Source organism: Vipera ursinii (assembly GCF_947247035.1).
Source record: "Vipera ursinii genome assembly, chromosome: 1".
In the NCBI taxonomy this organism is placed as follows: domain Eukaryota; kingdom Metazoa; phylum Chordata; class Lepidosauria; order Squamata; family Viperidae; genus Vipera; species Vipera ursinii.
Window position 1 is genome coordinate 23,454,598 of NC_139512.1, and position 26,393 is coordinate 23,480,990.

At 41.0% G+C, this 26,393-nt stretch overlaps 1 protein-coding gene across 2 annotated transcripts in view; it reads right to left on the reverse strand.

Moving 5' to 3' along the window:
- GNG2 (G protein subunit gamma 2) overlaps nucleotides 1-26,052 on the reverse strand; it is a 432,181-nt gene extending 406,129 nt beyond the window's left edge. The window contains exon 1 of one of the 2 annotated variants that reach the window (XM_083378506.1): nucleotides 25,863-26,052. The gene's annotated coding sequence lies outside the window, so the exon portion shown is untranslated. Of the gene's footprint in view, nucleotides 1-20,434; nucleotides 20,496-25,862 lie in introns of those variants that run through there. The other variant, XM_083378507.1, reaches the window with a different exon arrangement.
- Nucleotides 26,053-26,393: the final 341 nt, after the last annotated feature.

Sequence of the window (26,393 nt, forward strand, 5' to 3'; positions counted from 1 at the left end):
AAGAGGGGTTTTTTTAAGGCGGAAAGAAACAGAGGTTGAGTAATTTGTGTATGAGAAAGAAACTGCAAAGTGCTGAATTTGTCATAACTCCTTATGGCCACGTCCACATAGTTTACAAAACTTTAGTCTCTCTCTCTCTCTCTCTCTCTCTCTCTCTCTCTCTCTCTCTCTCTCTCTCTCTCTCTCTCTCTCTCTCTCTCTCTCTCTCTGTGTGTGTGTGTATGTGTGTGTGTGTAAGAAAGAGAGAGACAAAGAGCAAATTTTTGAAAATCTGCTCTACCTACTTTAGAAGTAATCTTTACTCTCTAAAAGCACTTCTAGCTCCATTTTACTACAAAAAACTAAATATAACTTAGATTAGGTATGTCCACCCTGTGGTCCACAGGCCACATGGGGCCCTCGATATCTATTAATGAGGCTCCAGAACATCATAAACATTTAACATTATTATGTGATTTCATATTATATATTGTTGCGAAGTCATGTCTGATCCCTTGCAACCCCATGGGCAATGTTCCAATACGCCTTCCTGTCCTCTACCATCTTCTGGAGTCCATTTAAGCTCATGCCTCCTGATTCAGTCACTCCATCCAGCCACCTCATTCTCTGTCGTCCCCTTCTTCTCTTGCCCTCAATCTTTCCCAGCATTAGGCTCTTCTCCAGTGAGTCCTTCCTTCTCATTAGGTGGCCAAAGTATATTATATATTATAATATATATAATATATTATAAAACTACAAAACTATATTCCTTTTCACTCAATGTGTCCCAGGCAAGCTAAAAGGTTGGACACCCAGGGCCTAAACTATTGCAGGTAAAGGCTACCTTTTGACTTTGCAGTACTAAAACTAAACTGAATCCAAATCAGAGGCTGAGCCCTCCCCCCCTTGCACATCACTCTGTTCTAATGCCACTGACATTTTTCTATTTATTGCAGTAACAACTGTGGTAAATGAATAACCAGTAAGAGACCTTTTAGCACATGGTTCATGCTGGATCCACACACAAGGCTAAGAAGTGTAGTAGCAACTTATTCGGACAACGGGTGCAGCTACTTTGTCTGATATGGTATTGCCGCTGATGACTCTTTCCTGCCCTCCAGCAAAAACTTAACTACTTTCTCACTTGAGCCAAATGAACACGAAGATTATCTCTTGCTGCTCACCAATGGGTGCATAGATGGGAAATGTTTGCCAAGTTGGGGGGGGGGTTCTTTTCCTCAACATCTTTACTAAGAAAAGTCCATTTCTGACCTACGTACTTGTGATCTGAGGCAAAAATGAAGTGGAATACAGATACTTCTGGCGGTGTTAAACAAAACAAAAAATGTCAGATATCCTTGGTTTTGTGTCCAGCTAGTGACACTTTGCTCTGAAAAGAGCACAGAGATGTGGACTTCTTCTATTACACTTCACAGCCTTGGCATTGGCTCCCCCCCCAGTGTCCCCCCCCCAGACACCTACGGAATCATTCTGCTTGTTGCCTTGGCAACAGCATTGCTTTAAAATATAGCAATTTTTATCTTTCTGTAACTGTGCCTGTTCACCGCTTGTGTCAAAAGCCCCATTCCTGATCACAGCTCAGTTTCATGAGGTTTCAGTGTTATTCACAATCTGAGGTTTTGCACATGGGAATTGAAACAGGCTGGGTTGGAATTCAAGGGCACCGTCCTTTTCAGAATCAGAGAATCAGACTTGTAAGCTGCAAAGTGCAAACTGTATTTTAAAAGTCTATTGAATTACAAAGAAAAGGTATTCATGTTTTAGACATAAGGGTTTTCTTCTGACTTTCTATTGGGGGGGATTGTGAATGGAATAAACAGCAGTTTGTCAAGAAAATCAAGATGGTGTTCACAGTCACACAATCAACTTTTTATCAGAAGGTAGATGGCATTTATAGGGACGCGGTGGCTCAGTGGGTTAGGACACTGAGCTTGTCGATCAGAAGGTCAGCAGTTTGGCGGGTCGAATCCCGAGTGCCGCATAACAGAGTGAGCGCCTGTTACTCGTCCCAGCTTCTGCCAACCTAGCAGTTCGAAAGCATGTAAAAAATGCAAGTAGAAAAATAGGGACCACTGTGGTGGGAAGATAACAGCGTTCCGTGCACCTTTGGCATCTAGTCATGCCAGCCACATGACCACAGAGACATCCTCAGACAAGCGCTGGCTCTTCGGCTTTGAAATGGAGATGAGCACCGGCCCCTAGAGTCGGAAACGACTAGCACGCATGTGCGGGGGAACCTTTACCTTTACCTTTAGATGGCATTTACAGAGCGGGAAGTCAAAAAAAGCAAGATGGTGGCCATGACCACATAGGCAGGGTTTCCATTGACTGAGCAATCATGACCTTACAATCAAAGCCCCAGCCCTTTTCATGTGTGTTATGTTTGCCACTTATGAAAACAAGGATAGGGCTTCAGTCACACAACTGCAGCTGCCATTTTGACTTTTTTTTCCCTTAAGAAAGACTGAAAGTGTTATAAGGAGGTGAGAAAGAGGAGACTATAAGAGATGGATATGAAGGAGGGGACTTTTTTTCTATTATTACTTTCCTGAGAAAAATAATAATTAAATGTTTTTAATGGACTAGCTGATCCTCTTGAAACACTTTAGATCAGGTGTGGACACCTAGTAATATGGCCACACATGATCGTAAACTTTTAACGTTATGTTATTTATATACATTAACTATATTACATATTTTATATGTTGCCCAACACCCAAGACAATTCCTCTTGACTCTGGTGCAGCCCAGGCAAGCCAAAAGCTTGGATGCCTATGCTTTAGTTTAGATCAATTTCCCAATATCTCTATATTGGGAGTTAGTGAAATGCGCTGGCCTGAAAATGGAATCTGTAGAATAGGAGATCATACTATCTACTACTCTGGTGAAAATAGAAAACACCATCGAAATGGAGTAGCTATAATAGTAAACAATCTTGTAAATAAATGCATCAAATCCTTTATTCCTGTATCCGATAGAGTGATGATGATCCAAATATATAGTACTCCAGTAAATATGAATGTTATACAAGTTTACGCTCCCATAGCTGACAGTGATGAGGAGGATTTAGAGAAGTTCTACGAAGATATAAGCGGTGTGCTGAAAACCCTAAAAAGTAATGAGAGCCTTGGTGGAGCAGTGGGCTAATGCCTCCTTAAGTAACACCAGCTGCCTGCAATTAGTGCAGGTTCGCATCCCACCAGGCTCAAGGTTGACTCAGCCTTCCATCCTTCCGAGGTAGGTAAAATGAGGACCCAGATTGTTGGGGGCAATAAGCTGACTTTGTAATAATGCCGCTTGGGGGGTGTATGAAAGCCCTAATAAGCAGGCATATACATAGAATGAAGGCTACTGCTAAGCTTGTAAGCCGCCCTGAGTCTTCGGAGAAGGGCGGGATATAAATGGAATTAAAATAAAAATAAAATAAAAAAAATAATGATATCACAATACTCATGGGTTTCTTCAATGCAAAAGTGGGAGAAGGAAGTGATGCCCCTGTAGTTGGAAACTTTGGATTAGGAACCAGAAATGGTAGAGTTGACAGATTTGTAGACTTCTGCAAGGAACATAGGCAATGTGTGATGAATACTTTTTTCAAGTTGCCAAAAAGACGTTTCTACACTTGGAGATCACCAGCAGATACATGAAATAATATATTAAGGAACCAAACTGACTATTTTACAATAAACGAAAAATTTAGAAACTCAGTAAAATCAGTAAAGACATACCCAGGTGCAGATGTACCATCTGATCATAATCTACTACTTGCCGAAGTCCAGCTGAAACTTAAAAGGATGAAGAACCCGAATCCTGCTAAACCAGGGGTAGGCAACCTTGGCTCTTTTATGACTCGCGGACTTCAACTCCCAGAATTCCTGAGCCAGCATAGCTGGCTCAGGAATTCTGGGAGTTGAAGTCCGCGAGTCATAAAAGAGCCAAGGTTGCCGACCCCTGTGCTAAACCAAGAATTGACAGAGGCTTCATCATTAAACATGGAGGTAAGATAAAAGAAGAACTAGAAATTCATTTAAGAGAAACCAACAACCTGAATGATGAAGATGTAGAAGTGAACTGGAATAAATTTTAAAAATGCAATAGTAGAGGTAACAAATTCAAAACAGAGAGAGGGGTACCACAAGAAACAACAGTGGATGATGGAGGAAATTCTTCATCTCATGGATGAAAGAAGACCTTATAAAAATAAAAACAAAGATAAATACAATGAATTGCAGAAAACAATTAGAAGAAAAATTCGACTGGCAAAAGAAAAGTGGTTTGCAAAAAGATGCAACGAAATAGAAGAGACAGAACGTGTGCATGACAATTTCAATTTACACAAGAAAGTGAAAGAAGCCGCAGGCCTCTACAAAAAGAAAACCAACAAGTTAGTTGACAAAGAGGGGGACAATGAGGAAGAAAAACTAAAAAGATGGAAGGAATATATTTTTGAGGACACTAGGGATGATATAGATATGGGAGGTATAACAACTGGACCAAACATCTCTATGGAGGAGGTTGAACATGCAATAAAAATAGTAAAAACAAGAAAAGCCACAGGACCTGATGATATCCCAGTAGAAATTTTAAAATTGCTGGAAGACAATGGGGAAAAATTTTTACTGCAGCTCTTCAATCGAATATATGAAACAGGAAAGATACCAAATTATTGGCTAAAATCAACCTCTGTTATATTTTTTTTCTATCCTGCTCTATGGAGTAAAGACCTGATCTCTGACCGAAGGCCACCTGAAGAAACTAGAAGCATTTGAAATGTGGATTTACTGGCGGCTGTTACGTATAAGCTGGGTTGACAAAATCAGAAATGAGGAGGTGATAAGCCGCCTGGGGAAGCCAAGGGAAATCATCAAAACAATTAGAAATGGAAAGTTAGAATATTTCGGACATGTGGTGCAACACCCAGAAAAATACAGCATACTCCATTTAATCCTCCAGGGAAAGATTGAAGGCAAACGAGGTCCAGGCAGAAGAAGAACATCATGGCTTCAAAATCTAAAGGACTGGTTTGGACAAAACTCAGCAGCACATTTTCGTGCGGTTGCTGATAAAAATAGGATCGCCAACATGATCGCCAACGTCCGATAATGGATATGGCACAAGAAGAAGAAGACTCTCCCAACCTAATGTCTTATAGATATGTTACATTTCCATGTCAGAATTCTTAACCGGCCTCTTGATTTGGTTTCTAAAGCTGGCCCAGTGCACCTGGAGGGCTCTTAAATTGGAAAAGACCTAGATGAATTTAGATGCTTTTAAGGATTTTATGATCTATAGTCCAGGGCTTCTTGTTCCAGTCCAACTTTCCTAAAGCTCAGAAGGCACAAAATCTTTCCTAATCTTTGAAATTAGCATTGAGAACATTTGGCCTTGGCAATCCTATAATTCAACACATTAGAAAGATTACAGAGAGAATGAAGCCAAGAACAGGGAATTTTACTATGGCAAAATGGAGAAAGGAAAATATGCTGAAAAAAATTAAAGGAAATAGCTACATATACATTTGCTGTGAAAAATCAGTAAAGTTAACCTATATAGATATAGTTTATCAATTTATGTAAAAATATTCCAGTAGATGTACAGAATTTCTTTCAGGAAATCTGTACTGAGTGAATATAAATCTTTAGAGACCACGTTTGATTTTCTCATTTGGATACTTCCAAGAACTAAAACAATGCTCCACATTTCCAACATTTTGAAATTAGCAAAGCCCATTAACAATAGCAAAACAGAATTTAGGCTAATCATGAGAAAAGCATCAACTCTGTAACAAACCAAACATTTGCTTACAGATAGGGTTTTTTTTCCTGAATAGTTCTACACTTCCATAGCAAAACTTCATTTAGTTCTGATCAATCAGATCATTTTATATTTTGATGTTTATTAGTCAGTTGTAATCTGGGTAATCATATTCTTACAAAAAAGAGACCCTAAGGTCCAATGATTTTAATAAAATTTAACTAAGCATGATTAATCCCAACCCACCAATCCCAGAATATTGCTCATTAAAAACATCTTTTTCAAGAATGTTCAATCCAAAACAATATGATGGGCCTGTTGACAGACTTCAGAGTAGGCGAGGCAATCAATCACAAGGAAAGTATCTCATCTGAAAAGCATTCTGAATGAGTTGGCACTCTACTGCTTCTTTGGGTTTAGAATATAAAAAAGAAAAAAGTAGAGATTGTATCATTTGCAAATGGATATTACTTTAATATAGTATTCTGTATGGAAATCTCCATCTGTGCTTGAAGAAATATGCTACGCCTCCTGCTCAAAACAACCATCAGTGAAGCCAACAATACTAGATGTTTTATTGGGAAAGAATTCTAGTTCTCAGTTGCTGTTTATTTTGGTTCAAGGCAGATACTTTCATCTTGGTTTTTATATTTGGTATAAAATGCCTAAACTTGCAGTATTTTGATTTGGACAGCCATATAATTAGAAACATACATATTTTTCTTCTTTTTATGACCCTGTAATCCCTTTATTTGGGGTGGAGCCTGGGAGACTGACTGAAGCTGAGCATTTACTGTCTGAATGCCTTTCCTGATGCCTATGTGAAGTTCACAGCAGATATTTTTCTCTTTGTGCCTAGGATTGAACTCTCAACCTTCTGAGTGGGAGGCGACTGTCTTCTAGCACAGAAATACTTTCTAAATTCTAAATATCCAGGTAGCAATAAAGCCAGTGCAAGTCAGATCCACACCAGAACATTAGTCCAAGGAATATCTTAATTCAAAATTGCTGAGAGATCCAGCAAGTTATTTTGTCGAACTTTCCATTCCATTTGCAAGTCATCAAGTCATGAAATCAAAAGGGCTTCTATTACATGCTCAGGCAGAAAGCCAGATTGAAATAGATATCAGCAATTAGTGTCTTCCAGTACTCCTAGCATGATGTGAAAAAAGTACTTCCATTTGTTATTTGGGAACTTTTTTTTCTTGTCTGCTTCTTTGGTTGATTCTAAATTCAAGCAGAAACAGAAGACTCTGTCCTAGACAACTGGGACCTTACATGTGTAGATTGTTTCAAGCAGAAACTGTCCATTCACAAAACAAGTATCTTCTCCCATTAGTCAAAATATAATATAATATAGAATGAAACATGACTGATCTTTCAATAAAAGCTTTGCAGAGGATATGGACCAAATGCAACAGTGTTACTGCTCTCTGTTTTTGGATGCAATCTGGCAACATTACTGTATGATAAACATTTGCTATTTTTGGAAAATCCCCCCCATGACAGGTATGTTGATATGGATTTCCAACTTGCAGACATTCTGCTAAATGATAGAAAAGAGATACTAAAAATCATAAAACCTTGCCCCCAACTTTTGAATGTCTGGATTTCTTCCGCCCAGATATAGTTGCCCTACCTCTAAGAAGACAGTTGAGCAGGAATAATATTTTTGAAACTCCATCCCTTGGAGCTTAACCCTTTGAGTTTTGGTTCTGTCTCAGATCTAAAAAGATGTAAAAAGAATTACAACATAATTCTTTAGAGTAAATCTAAGAAATTAGGTAAGTTAGTAACAGGGGCAATCTGTGGTAGCCAACTGAATTTAACATTTGCGAAGAATATGGGTTTACCTAAAAACTGATTTTTGCAAATGCTAAAACAAGGTCTCTGAATATAACATGCTATCCAGCATTTTTCCCCCCTCCTCTATTTTAATGACCGGTAACACTAATTCTTCTATCAAGTTTCTTGACATAAAACTCAGTATATCTGATCTGATTGTGTCCTGATGAAAGAGAAATAAAGAGAGAAAAACAAGTAAAGCATGGCAGATATGCCCAATGAGTAGCTATATTCTTAAATTTGGGCAAAGGATAGAAAGCTGGAAAGGGAAATTTCAAAAGGGCAAGGGAAGCCCTATAGTCATGTTCAAAGACACAGCACTCGGCCTGTAAAACTAAGCATGGCTGGACCTGTCAAAGGTGTAGGCTAAAGTGGGAAATAAATTTTAAAAATGTCTGGAAGAAGGCAGTGACTGACCACTACCATATTGTTGCTAGAAAACTTTATGAATATTTCTACAAAATCAAAGTTAAGCTCAACTTAAGGGAGTCTTCTCTTAAGGTAAAGGTAAAGGTTCCCCTGCACATGTGTGCTAGTCATTTCCGACTCTAGGGGCCGGTGCTCATAAAGCTGAAGAGCCAGCGCTTGTCCGAGGACGTCTCCGTGGTCATGTGGCTGGCATGACTAGACGCCAAAGGCGCACGGAAGGCTGTTACCTTCCCACCGTAGTGGTCCCTATTTTTCTACTTGCATTTTTACGTGCTTTTGAACTGCTAGATTGGCAGAAGCTGGGACGAGTAACAGGCGCTCACTCTGTTACACGGCACTTGGGATTCGACCCGCCAAACTGCCGACCTTCTGATCGACAAGCTCAACTTAAGGCAGTCTTCTCTTAAAGAGTAGAAAATAGGTACTTGAAAATAGGTACTTGATATTATTTGTGCTTTAACAAAGAAAGCACCCCTACTTTTCCATGGGACACATATGCATCAACTTAAGGCAGATGGTTCAGCTAGCAGCTGAGAACCATCTTCCTTCAAGGCACAGCCCTTCCCCCAATACACAGACTACCACAATAGAGTGTGTACTATTGTAGAGAGCAGGTGTCTGGCTCCTCCATAGATACCAGCTAAGCAGACAAACTAGGAACAGAGCACAATGGGAGGAAGTGGCATTACAACAATATGGCAATGTGGAAGTGGCAGCTGTGGGCACAGCCCTTACAGCTGCTTCCCTGCACCATGCTTCATTCTAGGCTCCAGCTCAACTACAGAATTTGCTGTTTGAACCTGCTAGCCAAGGGAACTAGAGGGAAATCATTGGTGTTTGCTTCTTTCTCCAACAGAATTTGACGAACGCCTCTTCCTGCAATACCAAAGAGCCAGATTGGCAGATTGGCACTTGTAGATTGAAGCAAACCGTTTCTTGTTTAGCATAAGGGTGAACAATTACTTCTGGGTCCTAGCTGTGAAATCTAAACAAAAAAACCCACCAGGTTATAAGATTTGATGTGAGAAAACACTTTGTCAAGTGATTTTGAGGGCTGTGCAAAATCTTACATGATCAATTGGGTGTTCGGGCATCTGAAGACCTGCATTGTTAACACAGGTCTTAGCTAGTACTTGGTTCAAATTTACAGTACTTCTATCCCTGGCAAATCAATTTTCTTACTTAATAAGGATTGTTTCCTAAGTCCAGTGGTGAAAAATATGCTTTACATATAAAAGATCTCTGGTTCAATCTCAAATGACACATCTGGTGAACTCTACAATCAGAGACACTAGAGAAGTCCTATTAGTAAGAAATGGATCTAATATTTACAGGAAGTAGTGGTGGGCAATTCCATTTTCTCCCTAAATTTGTATTTTCAGATAGTGTTGCTTAGCCAATAACTAGCAGGATACAGAAGATTTTTTTTAAAAGAAGCCACACTGGATCAGAATTGCCAGTGATAGACTACATGCCTATGAAACATCCTCAGTGGAATATGAAGACATGTTTCTCAACAATGGATGTTCAGTGAATACTGCCATCCTTCCCCCTCCGTTCCACCTCGACTGGACGTGTGTTCTTATCCACCATAATTGTGTCACTTCCCTTCAAATCTGTCCTCCTCTACTTGATCTTGGGAGAATGTGCTAAATCAAGGCTGTTTCTCATTTCAAAGATCTTGATGCAGGGAGCCTTCCAATTGCACTGGGGCCCAAAACTTTTTTTTAGAATCCTAAGGTTGAAAGGGACCCTGGAGATCTTCTACTCAAACCTCTTACCCAAGGCAGGAGACCTTATTGAATCCTGGACAAATGGTTGTGCAATCTTTTCTTGAAGGCCTCCAGTGATGGAGCACCTAAACTCTGGGAGGCAAGGTTTTTCCACAGATAGTTCTTACCATCAGGAAATTAGTTCCAAATTGATTCTGTCTTTAATGAGTTTCCACCCATTGCTTCTTGTCCTGTCCTCAATTGTTTTGAACAATAAGTCAACCTTTCCTCCCTGTGACAGCCCCTCAAGTACTGGAAGATAGCTATCATGTCACCTGCTAATCCAGGGGTAGGCCACCTTGGCTCTTTTATGACTCGTGGACTTCAACTCCCAGAATTCCTGAGCCAGCCATGCTGAGGGGAAAGGGAGAGGTTTCCAAGCTGAACCATGCTGGCTCAGGAATTCTGGGAGTTGAAATCCACGAGTCATAAAAGAGCCAAGGTTGCCTACCCCTGCCCTAATCCTTCACTTTGTTAGGCTAGATATATCTAATTTCCTTAACTGTTCATCTAGAACCCATCATCTTTTTTGTTGTTCTTCTCTGCAATCATTCTAGCATCTCAGCATTTTTTTGTATCAGATCTGGACACAGTATCACAGTATCAGTATAGAGCATTACCATCACTTCTCATGATCTTGATGCTATCCCTCTGTTGATGTAGCCTAGGACTGCATTGGCTTTTTTGGTAGTTGCAGCACACTGCTGGCTCATATCATCAGAGAGCAGAACAAGCACATCTAAAATTTCCCAGAATAAGTTTTCCTATTATGCCTAATTTCCTGTTTCCCAAGCCTGTAAAATCCCATTGCTTAATGTGGACCATATATCCAACAGCAGGATGCTGAGATAATACATTTGGAAAATATGCACTGAAACCTATTTCCATGGGGAACAAAACTTGAGGGGAAAAATCTGAGGAAAAAAAATATTTAGCAATGGTGATGGCTTCAATTCCTGGTTCTAATTACAAGAATTGTTATGGCTTTCCTTATTCTGGTATCTCCCATCATCCTCTCCAGCAAAGGCTGTTCTGTCTCCAAACAAGTTCATGGATATGATTTAGTAGAGTTCTCACTCAAGGCACAAATGACAGGCTCAAATGATCTTACTTTGTACACATTATGTAAGGACCTAGCTCTCTGGAGAATACTCTTATGCTGGGACTGTTGGAAGGAAGCAGAAGAGGATGACTAGCAGCAAGGTAGATGGATTCAGTTACAGTTGTGATGAGTACATTGTTGAAAATGCTGAAGAGCAGGTTAAATCATAGACAAGATAATCATGGTGAAAATCTATGTGGTCATTAAAAGTCAGCCACGATGACACATCATCGTCATCATCAAACACAGGGTAAATGAACTGGACTTGTGTTATCTATTGCAGGGCTTTTCAACCAGTGGTACAGGTACCACCTGTGGTACATTGGCACCTGGCAGGTGGTACGCGACCATCCTAGAAAAGTGGTAGCGGGGGAGGGGAATGAGCTGAACCGATGGTAGCACTGCACAAGCCTGAGTGAGAGATGGCTGTCAGGGCTTTCAGGGCTGAGCGGAAGTGCCAGGATCAGTGCCAGGCTCCAGCTGGAGCTCGACGCTGATGCTGGTGCTTCTGCTGAGCCCAGAAGCACCGATCAGCTGGAATGTTGCAGCATCTCCAGGGTCTTGTGATTTACATTCAGATGCTTGGCAACTGATTCATATTTATGACGGTCATAACGTCCCAGGGTCATGTGAAGTGACCAAAACCTGCTGCAACCACCCAGCAGATGGGGGAAATAAAAACCAAACACCACCCCCCACCCCACCCCTGCTGCCAATCCTCAACAGAAATGCTCACAGCAATGAAAACCTTGGACAGGAGGAAGAGCGCTGCTCGGCTGTGGCTTGGGGGGCACTTTTATCAGTGCCATTGTAATTTCGAACAGTCACTAAGCGAACTGTTTTAAGTCGAGGACTACCTGCACTTCATCACATTTTTCCTTTTTTTTTTTTTGGTCATCAAGTTTTTGACACCTTGCTAGGTGACTGGTGGTACTCGGATGTTGCCCTATCCTAAAAGTGGTACAATGGGTGAAAAGGTTGAAAAGCCCTGATCTATCGGTTCATGCAATATACATTTTTAGAAACACAGAGATCTGGGGTTTGGGGTTTTTTTGCTTTTTCCAATCGTCTTTGCTCAGTTTCTCTTGCAGATGTCTGCAAGAAAACAACCAAGCTCAGAAAGCTACAAATATTCTCTTCTATTGGTACTATCTTTAATATTTGTTAAGACTAGGCTCCTTGCAGTTTCAAGCTCCGTCTTTTTCACCTCCTTCTACAAGGGGCAGGCACTGAATTGTTCCTTTTGGCATGTTGTTTAAGAAAAACGAACTGTGAAAATGATTACAGGGAAACATCTCAAAATCACAGTTGGCAAAGTATAATCTTTAATGGGATATAAGAAATTGGAGGACACTTTCTGGAATGGGCTTCCAAGGCACCTTACACAGGCCCATTTCAAACAAGCCTGAGTCACTATTACATCTATCACCCCATTTACAGAGCCTTGGTGGAGCAGTGGGCTAATGCCTCCTTAAGTAACACCAGCTGCCTGCAATTAGTGCAGGTTCGAGTCCCACCAGGCTCAAGGTTGACTCAGCCTTCCATCCTTCCGAGGTAGGTAAAGTGAGGACCCAGATTGTTGGGGGCAATAAGCTGACTTTGTAATAATGCTGCTTGGGGGTTGTGTGAAAGCCCTAATAAGCAGGCATATACATAGAATGAAGGCTACTGTTAAGTTTGTAAGCCGCCCTGAGTCTTCGGAGAAGAGCGGGATATAAATGGAATTAAAATAAAAAAAAAATTTGCTTGGAAAAATGTATCCAACACCATTGTTGGCTTTTGTTCTAATATATATTCCTTTTTATAATTGCTACCTATATACAAACTATTATGATCCATAGGGAACATAAACCCTTTCCACAACGTATCTCTCAGCAAAAGTGGGGAATCCTTTGTGGAAATGTGGATCCCCTTTTCCTTAACATGGGTCTGGCCTGACAAGTTTTTCCAAGGGTTGGAATCCCATCACAATTTATTCAGAGCTAAATGCGTCATAATAGGACTTTCAAGAAGTTTATAGAATTGGAGCTTTATAAAGCAATCCTTCCTCTAATGTTGAGGCCTACTAATAAATCCCAAATCCTATGTTCTAATAGGATGGAAAAGAAAGATTTTTTAAATTTGTTCTCCTCTTGTTATTTCAATTTTCACTTCAATATTTTTTTCTAAAAGAAATCCTCAAGTTGAAACTAAGCAGAGAAAGCTGATCCATAGTTGGTTTAAGGAGTGCTTTGGAGTTGGGCTTGGGGATCAAAAGGAATGCAAATCCACTTTAGCATTTCTCTTACTTCCTCATGTTCCTCATTGTTTACTTTACATCAGATAATGACATAAAATAACTGCCCAAGCATAGAGACTCAGAGAGGGTGCTGTAATTTATATGGCTCTCCAAATGATGCCTTTTTCCTTATAATCAAAAGAGGACACCTGAAAAATCCCATGGCTTCTGGAACTACATCCCAGGACTATATCACTGCATTCTCCGTCAGAACTAAAAAAATATCCTTGGTATTCTTATGTCATCCTTCTTTCACATGACTGCTTCCTCTCAGCAAAATCGTACTGGAGACACACAGGACAAATTGTGCTAGATTAACCATTCCCAATAAGGTGTTTTGGCTGTAACCTGTGGGAGACACACACTTCCGACAGATTTCAAAACTACCAGATTCTGGATGGATGTAGTAAAGTGACCTGAGCCATCTGTTTTCTACAATTGGATATTTTCTTTTTACTTTGAATTGTTTAACTGATTTGCTGATGACTGAGCCCTTTTATTGTATTTTAATGTGATATTTTTCTGCTTTGGTGATCCTTAATCCCCAAATGCATTGATAGCAATGCTAAGAATAATAGCAACAGTAAATATTGTAGTATTAAAAACAACATATTTCAGTGGTACTCCCTAGAGAAACAGTTTAGCACAACTTTTCATGCGTGGTGAAGACAACAGAATTGAAAAAAGAGAGCCATTGTGTCAATCAGACCAGAGGGTGGGATTCCCCCCCCCCTTTTTTAAGAACTCAGGAGACTATTTTGCATGGCTGAGCCAAATTACTATGGCAACAGCACAAGTCAAGTGGGTGGATTTCTTGTGGGCTCTTTTAATGACTCATTTTTATTTATTTGTTTCTTGAAGAAGAAATGCCTCAAACGTATTTTCAAGCTGTAAAATTATTTTTAAAAAATATCCAAATATCGTAGCATAATATGGACACCATTCTGTAAAAATCACACTCCCATAGATTGTATACCATAGTAATAGTTGTAATCTTTGGAGGCTTCTTCAGAATAACCCTCTCAGTGATGAATGGGGTGGGGACAGCAGGCGGAGTCAACATCCGAGCAGCTGCCTTTGGATTATGGAATAAAAGTAGGCAAACTTAATAAAATTTTGTAAACTGTTTACATAGGCGGCATCATCTTGCAATGTACGAAGTAGCAATATTTTTAAATACCACGTGGAACGTGAAGAGATGTCTTCTCAGGAATAAGCATAGGAAAGCATAATAAGTCACATGAGCTAACTCAGCCTCATCTAACTGGGAGAGGAAAACTGGGGTAAGTAAACTTGGTTAATGTGTCAAGAAAAACTAGATTCTAAATTAAGGAAATTGGGAGCCCATAGTAAGAAAGACAAAGCTTTAGAGCAATTTTAAGCCTGAGCAATGATTTACAATACTGTATCAAAAATGCTCGTAATCCAACATAGTGGATTCTTCCTTATTTGTATTATTTGTACTCAGAAAGCCACAAGTCTTTTCATGAAGTTACAACTTTATTCTGATCTGGGGAGGGACAAATAGTTATTTGTTACCTACGTAGAACTCCTTGCCTCACCAACGATCACTGCCCTATGTTCCTTAACTGCTCTCCTTCCAGCTCAGAGCTTTATGACTGGATGTCAGATTTAATTGGCAAGGAGGCAAAATTTGCCATGGATGGAGTGCAGTAGGAGAATGGGGCAAAATAGGTAGGGCCATGCTGGATTTCTCCACCTGGGGAAGGTATTTTGTTTTTCCTTTGCATTCTGGGGTGTTGTCAGTTTCAGACCTTAGGTAACAACTTTATTGTGCTCACTAAAATCTTTGAACATGCATCAGCATCTGCAGGATGTTTGTGTGTATATGTATGTATACTGTATGTGTAAGGAGATCAAAGCAGGCATGATCACAGTGTGTTGCAATAAAATTTCTTGTTGCTTTTGAACATACATTAACATATTTAACAATGGTAGACTAACTTACAACTATTTGTTCAGTGATCATTCAAAATTACAGAGACTTAGAACCCCTGCTCCAAATTACAGAGCCTGCGTGAACAAAATTTGGGCACGTGGCAATCCGTCCGGTTTTACAACTGATGGCACGGATACTGCAGTGGGCACACCACCTATCTTCCCCCTCATCTCATTCTGCTGGGTACCTATAGGTTTGGGGGTGCTTTGCCACCTAGCTGGATCCCACACCTCCCTCCCCACCCTGTCATGGCTCGGTCACTTACCTTTCCATATGGATTTCCTACCTGGAGGCCACGCAGTGCTGTCCCAGAAGCGGACACCATTTGGGGAGTGAATGCAATGAATTGCAGCTGCCCCAGAATGGTGACTGCTTCCAGAACAGTGCCCCATGACTTCCATAATGGATAGGTAGGTCAAGGGGCAGTGCAGCTGGCTCTCCTTCCTGAATGCGATCTTCAGATCACCATAAGTCCAAAGGTGATTAACATTTGTCAACAAAAAGTCCTTAAAAGGATTTCCAGAAATTTATGGGAAAATTTCTTATTTTAACCCTGTTCCAACAAGCCAACTTTATATTCTTTTCTCTTGCTCAATATTCTAATATTCTTGATCTTTAATTTAACATTAAGGTGCTTTCATAGGGATTGATCTCTAACCAAATCTCTTTTTTTCCCATCTCAACTTTTTCCCAAGATTTTTAACAGTCCTTTTTGTAATTCTAGTAATAGTTGACCATAATCTGAAAAACCACTTCTTTCTGATTTCATTGATCAGCCCCACTTGGGTAGGCAGAGTCTAGGAACTGGCAGGGTCTAGGAAGTGATCCTTCGCAGCTGTTGTCTCTGCCTTATGGAACAGCTTGCCCTCAGAAGCAAGGCAGACCCCTCCCTGTCCCTGGCCTTGCCGAATACGGTTAAGACCTGGCTCTGCCAACTGGCCTGGAGGCCAAGAGTGGTTTGCAGCCCTGGGGATAACTGGTGGGCCAAAGATGTTCCCTCTGCTTTTTAAGTTTGGATTTGTCCCTTTTAATTTTGTTTTAACCTGTTTTAGCTATAGCTTTTATATCATTTTACTGTTTTATGTGAGGCATGCAAGTAATATAGAAATTTGATAGATAGATAGATAGATAGACAGACAGACAGACAGACAGACAGACAGACAGAGACATTGATTTTGACCTCTTTGCCAGTGGCTCTTGAGGGCTAAATCTAAATTTAGTTCATTCTTTCCTTTTTGAAATGTTGTGATATTTTATATTGTCTATGACTATAAAAAAGATTTGACATATATATTATTTTCAGTTATTGTTCAAATGCATGTTAACTTACTTGAAATTGCTTTATATATATATATATATAGATAGATAGATAGATAGATAGATAGATAGATAGATAGATAGATAGATAGAGATTCGAAAGCACGTAAAAATGCAAGTAGAAAAATAGGGACCACTACGGTGGGAAGGTAACAGCGTTCCGTGCGCCTTTGGCATCTAGTCATGCTGGCCACATGACCACGGAGACGTCCTCGGACAAGCGCTGGCTCTTCGGCTTTGAAATGGAGATGAGCACCGGCCCCTAGAGTTGGAAACGACTAGCACACATGTGCGGGGGAACCTTTACCTTTACCTTTTTATAGATAGAGATATAGATAGATAGATCAATAGATAGATGCAGGGCTTTTTTTCTCATAGAACGCTCAGAACGGAGTTCCGGCACCTTTTTTGGATGGAACCTTGTAGGTTAGGCAAGGCAGGTTGTATGACATGTGTGAGTTCCGGCACCTTTTTCTTTTACAAAAAAAGCACTGGATAGATGATAGATAGATAGATAGATAGATAGATAGATAGATAGATAGATAGATAGATAGATAGACAGACAGATAGATAGACAGACAAATAAATAGAATAAATGCATATCTAAATTTCAGCACTAAGATCTGAAAGAATCCAAAGACCACAAAATTAGAAAACAGATGCCACACTGGCCCCTGGCTTAGAAGATGCCCAAACCTGCTTTTTCTGGATCACCATGCAATGCTTCAGCTGGAAAATGACTCTAGTGACATTTTGAACATAAAGCATACATTTTTGCAACAAAACAAAGCAGAATTTCTCAGCTTGGGTCATTATGTGTTCTAATTGCTTTGCTTGGAGGCAATACAATCACGAAACATATACATATACACAAATGAAATATACCTCTTAGACCCTTAAGAAATAGCTGAAGAGGAGAGAGGAAAATCTGATATCAAATTAGAGCAGAAAGTTATTAATCTAGAGTGCTCTGGTTTTCCCCCAAGGAAGTAGCCATAAGAGCAATGTGCAGCAGAAATCTTCACCCAATCTCTCCAGAGACCCAGGTGCATTCTGCCTTTAGAAAGGCAGACCCAACACAATTATAAATAATGGCCAGAGCCCGCTGAGATTGCAAACAGAGACTTCCTTTCCAGAGCGAACCCTCTGGAGAAAAGGTGCAAAACTTGTGTGTGTGTGTGTGTGTGTGTGTGTATGTCTCTCCCACTCTCTCTCTCTCTCTCTGTGTATATATATAAACACAAACTTACTACACAAAATCTGTGTGTTATTCCTTCCCCCACTCCAGTCCTGAAAAGGAAAGTGGCTATGCCAATTATCTGCACTCGTGACTGAGAATCAGCAATGATTCTGTAATGCACTTCCTGGTGTTCCCCACAAACAGAACACAAACAACCAGAAGCAGATGCTGAAAGCTTTTTTTTTGCCCTTGAGCTGCTGAAATGATTGTTTCATCCACAGACAATTAATTCTGCATCTCGATACAGTAATTGTTGACCTATTAAATGAGAGGAATGCAAAACTAATTCCTAGGAGGGTCTCAGCCAGTATACAGATATCCCGAAGAATGGACGTATACAGTCATCTAAAATTCCTTTTTCTTGTTTTGCAACTTTGCAACTGAATCAGAAAGCAGAAGTTTAGTTGTACACAAATACTAAGAGACTTCTGTTCCGCCCCCCACTAGTTTTACTTGTGGGTTGCAGAACTTGTTGTTGCTCCTCTATATCTCGGTTGCCAGTGTGCCTCTGCTCTTGCTCCAAGAATGATTTTTTTTTTCCAAAGAGCAGGTACTCTGGCTTAAGTCTATAAATGTAGATTTATGTCCATTTTTGGAGGGGCATGGCTGTGGAAAGATGTTGTGGGAACTTCTAAATCAAATGACGATGGAAGCTGGATTATGTCCTTAGTGTTTGTCAGCTTAGGGGGCACTGTGTGATGAAGCCCTTTGTCTTTCAGTTGTTTCTCAGAGGCTGGGTCAGTCAGTGCAGTTACTCCACTCTCAGCCTGTGTGACAACACCTTTTTTTACTGTTGAGGTAAAGGCAGATTGTTGATTAAATATCTTGTCACAAGGTTGCGTGTTTAGTGGAGCCAAATTAAATAGAGGCTTTGCTGTAGATTGGGTTGTTGTCAGTGCCTCTTTTAGGTCGTCCAATCTTTGAATGATGTTAACTTGCTCAGGTTCTGGCAATGCACTGAATAGGTCAATCAACATTTCCTCTGGCACATCCTCAGCAGTTCCTGCAGCTGTGGGTAACACAGTTCGTATATTGCTTCTTTGCTTTCTCAGGGTCAGTTCAGTTGCAGCAGCCTCAGGCTTAGTAGTGTGAGGGCTAGTTTTACTTGTGATAACCGTGAGATCAACAAAAACTATGGTGGCCCACAAAGAAGAAAACCACCTATCACATTTAAGAATCGTTGCTGTGTAGCAGGCAACACGAGTGGATCACTTTCCAACAGAAACTGAACTCCAGCTGAATTCCTGCCAGCCCAGTAAATTAACCCCTGCCCCCTCCACCCAGAAACATCCCATGATCCGTAATTTGGTCTTTCAGTTTGATTTGAATAGCACTCTTTTGCCTATTTGCAGCAATCCGAAGAGAAAGTCTTCCTTTATTTAACAAGCAAATTCAGTGTTGCTTAATTAATGGAGAACAATGGCTCAGGGAACCAACGGCACGAATTCCCCGGCTTTGCGATGAAGTAGCTATATAAGACAGAGCTCTAATTATATGCATCATCTGAATAAGTAGCCATAGCATTCAGTGCATTATTTTTGGAACAGCGTAAGAGGAAAATCTGAATACTTTCTTCTTCTGAAAGCTGGTCATTTTTTTAAAAAAACTTGATATATGTATATGTATGTGTGTATGTATGCGTGTATGTTTGTATTAGATTTATGTCGCCCCTCTCACTGCTAAGGCGACTGAACGTATTTACGTTTGGAATATTTACATTTCTATACTTCCCCAAAACCTTATTTCCTCCCCGGGCAGTACACAAATGTGTTAGCAAATTCAACACCGTTTAGAGTTTTTTAGAGCGAGGTAGTCCATAAATCTTATAAAAAAACAAAACAAATGAACCAATACTGTACAAAACAATTAAAACAGCAACAATAATAAGCAGAATAAAAATGACAAGATGAGAAATAAAATAAAATCTCAAGGAAGCAGGGGTCTGTAACTTGAAAATGGTTTCCTAAAATAACGGGGATTATTTTTTAAAATGTCCTTTCATCTAGTACTGGAAGGGTTACAATACAGAACCATGGCTCTTTGTGAAAAATATTCCACAAAGGAGATCCTGCTAATAAAAATCTCCTTTCTCCTATGACTTTCCCATGTGCATATTATTTATTTATTTATTTATTTATTTATTTATTTATTTATTTATTTATTTATTCGGTTTATATACCGCCCTACTCCCAAAGGACTCAGGGCGGTTTACAAGGCAAAATTTAAAAACAATACAATATAAAATTAAAATTAAATTAAATTAAGTCTAGCCGCAAAAAATTAAAATCACAATTTAAAAACATTAAACCCCTCAGTCCAGACCAGATAGCTCAAAGAGCCAGGTTTTTAGGTCCCGGCAAAATGAACGAAGGTCATTTCAGAACTAACTAACCTAGAACTAAGGAGAAACTTCCTGACAGTTAGAACAATTAACCAGTGGAACAACCTTCCTCCAGAAGTGGTGAATGCTCCAACACTGGAAGTTTTTAAGAGGAGACTGGACAGCCATTTGCCTGAAATGGTATAGGGTTTCCTGCCTGAGCGGGGGTTGGACTAGATGACCTCCAAGGTCCCTTCCAACTTATTACTATTATTATATTTAGATTTTCCTTCTGAGCAATATACATTAGAAACAAACTAAACGTAGAGTGCCATATAGATGGACCAATATTACCAGGTTAATTTCAAGAGATAAATTAATTTTCTATTTTAATATCAAGCTGACTCTTCTACATACCCTAGCCAGCTCCACGTTATCATCTGCTCGTCACTCTCCTTGGTCATAGCTGCATTTCTGGACCTTACTTAGGCTTCTGATATGCCACAAGGTGATGCACAGGGAGGCTAAGGGCAAGAGGACCAGGAAGGCTTAGTCCAGAACCACAGTATGCAACAAGCTGGGTTTCCCCCCCCCCCCGACCTTCACCAAAGCTGGCTTCGTTCCCACTTTCCAAATATCAAACCAGAGAGGAAAACTGGCTGAAATCATTTAACCCAATTGGCAGGTTGCAGGCAATTTTTCGTTGTTTTACCAGGTAATCCCCTAGATTAGAACTCCTATCTTGCACAGAACAGTTCACAGCAGTGTTTCTCAATCTTAGTAACCTTAAGATATGTGGACACCCAGAATTCCCCAGTCAGCGTGAGTCTTCTGGAAGTTGAAGTTGCTGAAGCTGAGAAACACTGCTCTATAATGACCCTGCTGAGTTAGCAATGATAAGGACAATAGTCATTGGCACTAGAGGACAGAGGTTGGGAAAGCTGGCCTAGATGACTGATCTGAATTCACATCTTCATCTGAATGAGCTTTCTATCCTAAGTCCTCTCTGGCTAGCCATTGCATTATCAACAGCCTGTGTGTGAGCATGATTATGAATAGGAAGCTGAACTTAGAATGAAGGAGGTGGCTTCATGTTACATGCCTGCTATGGCTTGGTCTAAGCCAGTCACCATCACTTGGCTTCCTCTTCCCCTACAGTAGACAGGAGTGACAACATTGGGCAGGGAAATTTTAATGAAGCTGATAAAGCATTTTGCACAAAGCCCTATGCAAAACATTGAACAGAAATAGTGATCTGTTGAATCAGAAACTAAAAACAGGAACATATCCCGCCATCTGCTTCTAATTATGAATCTGTGGAGTACATAAGGAACTGCCTTTGCTCAGGCCAAACTCTTTGTCCATCTTGCTCAGTACCATCTTTCTTACTGGAAACAACTCATCAAAGTTTCAGATGGAAAGGATTATTATTATTATTATTATTATTATTATTATTATTATTATTATTATTATTATTATTATTATTATTATTCATTTTTGCCCAGAGCTGAACCAAGCCTTTTGCATGGGAAAACTAATCACATGTCAGTCTGTCAATCTGCTATCCTTCTAGCCATGGGTTTATTACTTCACACCTGAGGGCCCTGCCATTTGCTAGTGACAAAAGCATTCAGCAGAAAGCACACTGGATTTTTCTCTCTAAAAGTCCCCCCAGTTTATGCAAATATAGCCATGTGCCCTCCTCTTGAAAAGATGTGCATCCAAAGTAAATTGCAAATAGCTCCCTGAAATGAGGGCCTCCGAGACCTTATTTGAAAAGGCCATGGGGGGGGGGGAACACAAAACAAGCATTAGGGTTTGGTTTAATGCAAAGGATCATGTAGTCCATAGAGTGGAACATGTAGCCTTCCACAGTTCTCTTCCAATAATCCTGGAGAACACAAAGTTGGGATATAATAAGGGCTTCAATAGAAGAGAATATCTGTAGCTCAGGGTTGAACTGTGACATCCTTGGTGGTTTATGATCTTGGTTGTTTGCTTGTAGATGTTTCATTACTTAGGTAATATCAAGAGGGCTAATCAGTGTGCTATAGAGACGCGGTGGCTCAGTGGGTTAAGACGCTGAGGTTGTCGATCAGAAGGTCGGCAGTTTGGTGGGTCGAATCCCGAGTGCCACGTAACAGAGTGAGCGCCTGTTACTCGTCCCAGCTTCTGCCAACCTAGCAATTCGAAAGCATGTAAAAATGCAAGTAGAAAAATAGGGACCACTGTGGTGGGAAGGTAACAGTGTTCCGTGCGCCTTTGGCATCCAGTTATGCTGGTCACATGACCACGGAGACGTCCTCGGACAAGCGCTGGCTCTTTGGCTTTGAAATGGAGATGAGCACCGGCCCCTAGAGTTGGAAATGACTAGCACGCATGTGCGGGGGAACCTTTACCTTTTACCTTAATCAGTGTGCTAGTGCTAGTGATTAGCACTGTGACCATTACTGATCAAAAGCACTGATGATGTTACTGAGTCAGGTAATGAAACGTCTGTAAGCAAACAGCCAAGCTCAGAGAACACCTAGGATGCCATAATAGGGAGTACAGTGCAAACACAGCTGTTGAACCACCAGCTTCCTCGTTTTAGTAGTCCATCCTGTTTCAAAAGTATGTCAGCCTTATGTCTCTGGAAAGCCACAAGCATGGTTAAAGCCAGAAGCCTTTCCTTTTTGTATGCATTTGGGAATTAGACTGACTTTGAATGTGGGGATTCTGTTGGACAGCCTGGGATAGAGCTGCTCATTTCTATGAATTGGCCTAATCATTTTTTTTTTTTTGCATGACAGTGCTGGCCAACTATCAGCTATTGCCCCACCCAGGGACAGTGAACTGCACAAATCAGTTCTCATGCTCTGAGCTAACGGGACAATCAATTTCATTGGGTGAGCTTGTTTTAAAATATTGCATGATACTCCGTGGTGAGATTATGGGAGGATTCAGGAAGGATAGCAATGTATCAGCTATCATTTTAGGAATAATTACCATGTCTTTCTTTTAAACAAAAACAAAACAAAGCAACAGAACAAAACGAAAGGAAAAACAAAACGTCAAATGCCTTTATCCACAAATAAGATCCACAATGGTGTCTATCAACTACGGGTCTCCATCGCATTTTATTATACCACACCCATTGAGGAAATGCCAAATTGCTTCAAAACAAAAGTCGAGTGTTGTAGCTTTCTACATTATCTTTAAACAAACTGCACTGTAATTCCGTCAAGACCCTTAGGGCAGAATAGTTGATTAAATGCAGAGAATTCCACACAATCCTGTTAACATGAAGGGAACAGGTGGGTGTGGCCGCTTCTGTTACAGCACCAAATCGAGAGAAATAGAGGTAAGTTCTGCAGTTTGAAAGCCTGCCCAGTTCGATCCCAAATCACTCCACAAAAGCAGCTGGGGAAAGCGGATGATCTTTTGTCTGGACTGCAATTTTATGTTATTTTTTAAACCAGGGTCTGCTTTGGCTGTTGGCCAGGAGAAGCTACTACAGATGCTATTTTCTTAAGATAACAGGAAGCTTGCAGGCTGATAACTGCTCACAAGAGCGAGCAGGGTATTTGATGTCACTGCAGAAATCACTTACATATATATTGTGGGAGGGGGGAGGAATTATAAATGATTCCCCTTATGGACAAGAAACAACAGGTACCTTGTGCAGTGGTTACTGATAGAGCCAGATGCTCAACACCATTAACTTTTATGGGTTACCATAATGCATGATTAATGTGAGAAAAGCTAAGAGTGGAGAGAGGACACAGAGATTATTTCATAAAAAATAAATGGATTTGTAAATCGTTTTTTCTCCTTGCAGTTTATTTCTCAGAGTTGCTGCCTTGCAAATCAGATCTCACACCACTCCGCCCTCCCTGAACTCAGTGGGACATTTCTGAGCAGATATTGCACTGCACATTTGGGCTCCCGAGTTTCAACATCAGAAAAAAAGAGGAAAAAAAAGATGCTTATTTTGCTATAGTTACTTCTGGCTCTTCTGCCAACCATGTTGGTTTTTAAGAAATCAGAATTAAAAGCAGTTCCAGATTCGAGCCACATGTCTCCTTCTTCTAAAAATGCTTTTTTTAAAAGAAGTTGCCCGCAAGGAAAAACAAAAAAGAGAGACATTTGCATTATTCAGTGTTATTTTGAAAAATAAAGCAGGTTTAGAGGAAAATAGGTTGAGAAGCTAATCTCTGGCTTTTAAAACAAATGAAACAAGAAGCAGGAAAGAAGCTAATTTCCATTCCACAAAGATTAACAAGTGGGTTTTCTAAATTCATCCTTTGTTCTCCCAGTCTGAAATTTCTTTCATGACCTTTTGTTAATAGTTTCGCCCCTAAGCCTTATTTCCACAATTTCAGAATTCAGCAAAGATGCGCACCCATGCCTGCTTTATGAATGGAAAAGAATAAAGAGGAACACGGATCCATTGGCTTTCAAGTGAAAACCAGCCAGGCTGCTCAATTCATTCTACACATCCACTTTAAAAACCTACTACCTACCCACTGGTCCAGAAATAAATACAAAGCCTTCCTTCCTCACACCCATTTGGTTATTTTACACTTCAACATGATATGATCAAACAAAATAAGATTTTCCCACCCTGGTGGATTTCCTATTCATCCCAGCTCTCCCGCCATCCAATAGGACCCAGATTGTTGGGGGCAATAAGCTGACTTTGTAAAAATGCCGCTTGGGGGGGGGGGCGAAAGCCCTAATAAGCAGGCATATACATAGAATGAAGGCTACTGCTAAGCACATTGATTTGTGCTTTAGATTGTAAGCCGCCCTGAGTCTTCGGAGAAGGGTGGGATATAAATGGGATTAAAATAAAAAATATCTCAACAGCAACCCAAATCCCCAGAAGGTGGAGAAACATTTGCCAATGAAGGAGCCAACTGACCATTTTTTTCATCTTTCCACCACCCGTTTTGCCACCCCAGCTGGCTTCTCTAGGGAGAGAAGCAGAAATAAGTTTCACAGGCAGTATACCAAGCACGAGACATTTTTAAGGGTGGGTGGAATTTCTCTTTCTCCCATCCTAGTAAATATATCTACATCTGAATCAAATCTCTCCATCTACACACACACACACACACACACACACACACACACAGAGAGAGAGAGAGAGAGAGAGAGACCCTCATCCTTATTATTACTGTTGTTATATAACAATGCCTGATCTGAACAAAGAGGACTGCAGAGAACAAATGCATAAGAGAAATAGAAAAAAAAAAAAAACCCTCAGTCCTCCTCCCTCCCCCCCCCATCTCGAGCGCAATGGACCGGGTTGTTGCATTCACGCCTATTTCGAATCAGCCCGAACAAACCGGACAATGCAACCCTGGGGTGGCACTAAATACATTTTGAGTGCAGCTACAGCAGAAAGCGATCTGCAAGGAGTTGCCATTCACTCCCACTCATACACGCTTGTCTATGCGAGCCAGAGAGACCCCGGCGCGCAACGCTTGGGGTGAATGCAAAGCATTCATCCATTTGTCTCGCGGTTGCTCTGCCTGGGATGGAGGCTCATCCGTCAAGCCTCCTAAGCCTGGGCAACCGGTCGGTCCTCATTTCCCAATTCCTGGGTTGCAACACCTCGGTCTTTCCCCCCTTGCTAGCCAGCGATCCGATGCCCAGCCGAATCTGCCCTCCATCCCTGCTTTTTTCCCCGCACCTCCGACTTTTCGCCCGGACTCCTCGGGCGGAAGAGCAAGAAGCCGGGATGGGCGGAACGATGAAGCGGCGCGTCGGAGCTCCGCGTTGGAGCAGCCGAGGCAAAGACGCACCGCGTGGGAAAAGGCTACACCGGCGCTTTCTCCCCGGGGCTTCGCTCATCTACCTGGCGGAGAGGCGATTCCTGAAGCCGTCCGCGCAGGGCAGGAGAGGGGGAAAAAATCCTTCCCTCCGAGTCTTCGCTGCCTGGATCCAGAGGCGAGGTGTGGAAAGAAGGCGACCTCCTCTGGGTGCGGCGCTTAGGAGCAACAGCTGATGGTCAAGGAGCGGAGGAGCGAGCTAGCCAAAGAGCGAGCAGCGCCTTAGCCAGCAAATAAAGTCCCACCCAGTCTTGTGTGTGATATCAGCTCCTCGTTGTACAGGAAACGGAACATCCACCACTTCCTCCTCTAGCTACTGGGGATGTTTTTGGCTCTTAAGTTGCAGCCCCTGTGCTTGCCCAACTTGTCTCCAAAAGTCTTTCTTTTTGCCCGAATCCTTTGCTTCTTAAAACAGGGCAGAAGGGGTTCCGCCCCCACCCCTTCGCTCTTTTCATTTTTTGAGCAACATCAATATCTTTCTACAGTTCTTATCTTGAGCCAAGCTCTTAGCAGCACCAGAACATCACAGCTTTGAGGTTTTTTTTTTTTTTTAAAAA